Genomic DNA, 6,000 nt, shown 5'->3' with positions numbered 1-6,000 from the left:
CGTTTCTTCTATAAGAAACTAGACTCAATAAGATTTAATTCCATATTTTATTCATCCTCTAATTCAATTTCTACAATTTTTGGTGATTTTTCAAACTTAGACTACTACTGCTGTCCATAATAGTCTTAGTGCAAAATGTTGATTTTCTACTTTTAATTTCAATTTAATCCTGACTAAATTCACTTACTTTTTTTTATCTTAATTCATACTTTATTTCTACTCAATTTTTAACCAAACTTAGACATAATTATCTATTTTTCATCATAAAACCATAATTTCAAAATTATTTCAATTTAGTCCTTAAAGCATAAAACTTATGAATCACTTTACAATTCAATCCTTATTTCATTTCTAACTTGAATTTCTATCAATTTAGCCCTTAATTCATCATTTTACTCAACATGAACATTATCTAGAAATCTAATAACTTTCAAAATATCAACTTAATTTCATCAAAATCTTGTTCCAAAGCTTCTAAAACATCAAAATTAAATAAAAAGGACTAAATTGACTTACCTATTAAACTTCCAAACTTCAAACCTTTAATTTTCTCTTTTCTTCTTTCTTTTCTCTTTTTCTTTCTTCCTTCCCCTGTTTCGTTCCACATTCTCTTTCTTTTCATTCTAATTCTTTCTTTTTATTTCCTTTTTTATTTACTTTACTTTTAATAATAATATATAATATACTTATATAATAAGCAAACATATATGTGTATTACAAGTGTATGTATACTATTGGTACACATATAAATTATTTTACCATACACTTGTCTTATATTTAATTTATTTATCAAATAATATCAATTAAATAATAATAAATACATTAATTATTTACTTAAATAATAAGTGAATACATACATGTATTACAAATGTAAGTATTATATTAATTACACATGTATTTTATTTTTTCCATACACTTGGCACTCCTTTTTGGCTTATTTTCCTTTTTAGTCCCTTTACTTTTCTTTATTCTATAATTAGACTTTCACTCTTCATTCAATTTAATCCTTTTATCTAATTATCCTTAATTAAGCTAAATTCACTTAATTAAACTCTAATTAATCACTCATTTTACTTCGTAAATATTTTTAAATAAATATTTACGAATCCACTTTTCATAAACAGAGATCCGAAATTATACTTTTTCAGTATCGGTAAAATTCGGGTCATTACACCTTATTTATTCTTGGTGTGTAGTGAAGGACTTTCGACGTTAATGCGATTGGCCAAGGTTGAAGGGTTAATTGAAAGAGCTAAAGTAAGTCACAAAGGTTCATAAATTTCCCATTTATTATTTGTCAATGATTGCATTTTATTTGGAGAGGCTTTTCAAAGGGGGCACAAACATTGAAAAAGATCCTAAAGGAATACGAAGAGGCGTCTGGCCAATGTGTTAATTATGAAAAATCAACAGCTTTTTATAGCTCAAATACGACGCTCAAATAAGGATGTTGGTATTGCAGGCATTGAACGTTCGTAATTCTACAAATCTTGAAAGATATCTCAGTTTGCTTAACATATTGGGCAAAAGGAAGAAATTAGCTTTTCAATTATTGAAGGACCAAAAAAGAGTATGATAGATAGCTGGAGTGTGGGGAATTTATCACAATGGGGAAGGAAGTGTTCATAAAATCAATCTTACTAGCCATTCTTACTTACTCAATGTCTTGCTTTTTATTACCAAAATCGTTATGTTATGACATGGAAAGAATCTGTGCAAATTTTTTGTGGAAAAAAGGCATGGCAGGAAGGGGATACAATAGTTTGAATGGAAAAATCTTTGCGAGCTAAAGAAAAATGGTGGCTTGGGTTTTCTTAGTTTTGCCAATTTTAATTTATCTTTATTAGTAAAGCAAGGTTGGCGTCTGATTACTTTTCAAAATTCATTACTTGCACGAACTTTGAAAGCTAAATATTATCCCGATGTAGATTTTTTGAATACGAGGTTAGGAAACATACCTTTCTATACCTAGAAGAACATTTATGCAGTCTAAAGAATTCTTTAGGACAGATTATGTTGGTGTGTTGGAACTAGGTCTAAAATCTCTACTAAGGAGGTTGTGTGGTTTCCAAGATCTATGAATTATAAAATTCAAAATATTGAGAGAAGTCCTAATACTTTTAAGGTGGCTGATCTTATTGACAACAACAAAAGAAACTGGAAAGGGGAGTTTATAAGACAAAATTTTAGTGATCTGGATGCTAACCGTATCCTGAAAATCCCACTGGCTAAATTCTAGTATGATGACTTATTGGTCTGGAAAGGGGAGGCCTCAAGGGAGTTTACTGTCTATAGTGTGTACAAGCCTCTGTTACAGTATCCTATAGGGACTAATTATACAAACCACCAAGTAGAGCATGCAAATGTTTACAAAAAATTGTGGGGTATGAATCTACCCTCAAAACTGAAGATTACATTTTGGAGATTTACAAAAAAAAATTTACCTATTTTTTGTAATCTACAGTACAAGAGATTAGTCAACCCAGCCCTATGTTCGCGGTATTCAAAAGAGGCTGAATCCAAAGAACATGCCTTGTAAGATTGCCCTGTGCCCAAGGAAATATAAGGTCTTATAAACTCTTAATGGTCAGAGTTGGTGACAGAAATGGAGTTTCTAAAATGGAGTTTCTGTAATGGGTTATTTGGTTTTCCGATAATAACTTGAGTTCTCTATATTGATTGTTGGTTGTTGTGACTTGGGCTATTTGGACTGAATGGAAAAAATGGTTGCATGAAGGGCAAAGAAGATCAGGATTAACAGTGGTAAACTCCATCAGAGAAAATGTTAGTGAAAGAGATGAGATTTCTAATTCCATATCTTTTAGTAGAATGGAAACAAGGAAATAGAGACCTCCGGAGAGTGCAGTTGTTAAAATATATTTTGATGCATCTTTCAAAAAACATGAAATTAAGTCTTACTCAAGTATGGTTATTAGAAATTCCAAGGGAGTAGTTTTGGCTTCTAAAGTGATTGTAAATGAGAACATACCTTCTGTTTTCGCTGCAGAAGTCATTGCATGTCTCCAAAGCTTGATGTTTGGCCTGGATTTAATGTTCTCAAAGGTTGAAGTTGAAGGAGACGTCCTTGTGTTAATTAGAAATTACGAAGTGACAATGAGGATAAATTTGAGATTGGGGCTTTTATAAGGGATTGTTAGAGTGTAAGTTGAAGATTTCATACATGTAAGTTCCAATATGTTAAGAGATCGACAAATGGTGTTGCCTACTTGTTGACCACTGAAGGTCTTAAACAATGAGGTCAATACTGTATGCTAGACAACGTTCTTGATTTTGCTAGAGATGAAGTGGATAAGGACCAAAGATGAAAGGCTCTCTGATTTCTTGTTTTGACTCAGGGTAAGGAGTTTTGGGAAAGGGAAGAATCTGGACGTGGGAATGAGGTAGGAGAGATGAAAAGATGAAGGCATATGGAAAAGGAAAATATAAGTTACCGAGGAGGCTTAATTACTATTCTTGCCTTTCAACAGCATTAATTCTTTAATTTAATTGGCTAAGGTGTCGGTTTGGTTTTAGAGTTGTTCTCTATTTTTTTGTTGTTGCTGGCCTTATGTTGTTTCTGGGCCCAATCTTTTAGATATGTTAATTAGGCTTTGATTGGTTCTGTTCTAATAAAAAGTCTAGCATTCTATAAAAAAGGACCTCAATTTTTAGACGTGGAGTTCAAGATAAATTATGCTCATATATATGCATTTTGTAACATTCTTAACCCGTCTTTGTTGCCGGATTAGGGTTACAGAGTATTACAGTACAAATCGAAACAATTAACATCACATAGAAACAATTAATCAATTTAAAATATTAATATCCAATTCCAATATTCATTCATAGCCTAATTGCAATTATAAACCTTAAATCAAGCCTATGGACCTTAAAAATAGTTTAGGAACATCCAGGGACTAATTTGAAACAAAAAAATAAATTTTAAAAAAATTTAAAATTTTAAAATTAGGGGTCACAGGATCGTGTGACTAAGAAGCATGGTTGTATGGCCAATTGTGTACAAATCGAAGTATGGGTCACACGATCATGTCCCAGCCTATGTGCCTGCTCGTGTGAGTATTCGAAATAATGCCACACGACCGTGTCGTAGGCCGTATATCGGACCATGTGTGTATTCAAAGTAAGGTCACATGGTTGTGTCGACAAATCGTGTAACTCTTTATGACTGTGTACCAACCTGCACTTAAAATTTAAAATGACACACGGTCGTATGTTGCGATCGTGTGTGGCACACAGCTGTGTGACAATCCATGTCCCAAGCCATGTGCACCTAAAATGCCTTCCAAAACAAGCCAAAACAAAGCCCTTTTTTCTTATATGCCAAGCCAAACCAAATTCATCCATTCACATGCTTTCAAAACTCATTCAAACAAGTTTTAAACATGCCAAAGCACTCAACCTAAGTGCCTAACCAATGTGCCCTCATTGGCACCACAATTCATTTGTCAAATCAAACACCTATCTCACACCAAATAAACTTGCATTTAAATTCATAATATCCAAATATAGTCACATACCAAACTTACCATTCATTCATAACATTCATGTTCACTTCCAACAATCACACAGTTTTATTTCAAAATAACACTTTAAACATGTACATAGCACTATTCAAGTAATTCATTTCATCACATCTTTTAAACAACATTTGTATTTATCATCATAAGGCATCCATCAAAAAACCAAAGGCAATTACAATCACAACATTAAACCAAAGTACCAAACATATATACATGACTACAAAGTATCACTAACTCGAGTTCCAAATAAAAACAACATGAACAAGTTAACTAAAATATCTTAATACATGTCATTCATAACCAACATCAAAATGACCCAAAACATCTACCAAGATGAGAGATGAATAGTGTGTATGCTTCAACTTGAACTCCCGATCAACTAGGCTTTTCATGGTCTACAAAGAAAAACACAAATAACATAAGCACATAATGCTTAGTAAGTTCGGACAAATGTAAACATAACTTACCGAGTAAAATTACTTTACATAAAACATTCATTATCTCAAATATCACTTACGTACTCTATAACAACCGATTTTTCGGTGGTGTTGGAAATAGTAGTTTCAGGACCACAAATCCGACGAGTAAGTTCGCATAATTGATATTTAAATTATACGAGTTAATAGTAATTTTTATATTGGATTTTGGTTTGATGATTTTAAACAATTGAATTAAAAGTTAGTGTAAGTGGTTGAGTTCGAAAGTCAAGTGGTTATTGAAAATGAGGTATTAATACCTCGTTTTTGTAATATAAAACAGTAAATATTTTTATTAAATATTTATAAAGTCGTATTATATGTGAATTGAAGTTGGGTCCGGTAATTGTGATGATTTATTGCATAATTGAGGTAAAAGGATTAAATTGTAAGAGGTAAAAGTTAATTGTTATATATTTAAAATAGTAAAAGGATCAAAATGGTAATTAAACCATGGTCAAAAAGTCCAAGCAGTGTGGCATGATTAAATCCTCTAACTTTTGGGCTATTTGCTTATTTAGTCCTAATTAGTTTAGGATTAAATTGAAAATAAGCTTGTTTAGTTAAATTTTAAAACAATTGAAGGACTAATGGTGTAATTAGACCCTTCTTAAATGACCTAATAATAGAAGTGATATGAAATTATCTAGATTTTGGTAAATTTCAAGTAATTCCTAATTAATTGAGGATTTACTAATTAATCTGTTTTCCAGTATGATAGAAAATGGTGGTTTTGTGGCCATAGTTTTGATGTGTCATACCGTAAATATTAATTATTTAATATTTATAGGGTTATTAATGTCGTGTTAAAACTTGCTTATGAAATTTTATCGTTTAGATAGTTAATTAAGTGAAAAAGATTGAATCGTAGAAACTATAATGTGAAGTTCAATAGATTAAAGGTACTAAATGATAATAGGAATGTAAGGCAAGGCCCTTAAATGGTAAATATATCATATCAAGGGATAGTGGACGGTTTTGCT

This window comes from Gossypium hirsutum, chromosome A03 (genome assembly GCF_007990345.1).
Source record: "Gossypium hirsutum isolate 1008001.06 chromosome A03, Gossypium_hirsutum_v2.1, whole genome shotgun sequence".
NCBI classification, from domain to species: domain Eukaryota; kingdom Viridiplantae; phylum Streptophyta; class Magnoliopsida; order Malvales; family Malvaceae; genus Gossypium; species Gossypium hirsutum.
The sequence above is the reverse complement of the archived record's forward strand: the minus strand, read 5'-3'. Positions refer to the sequence as shown.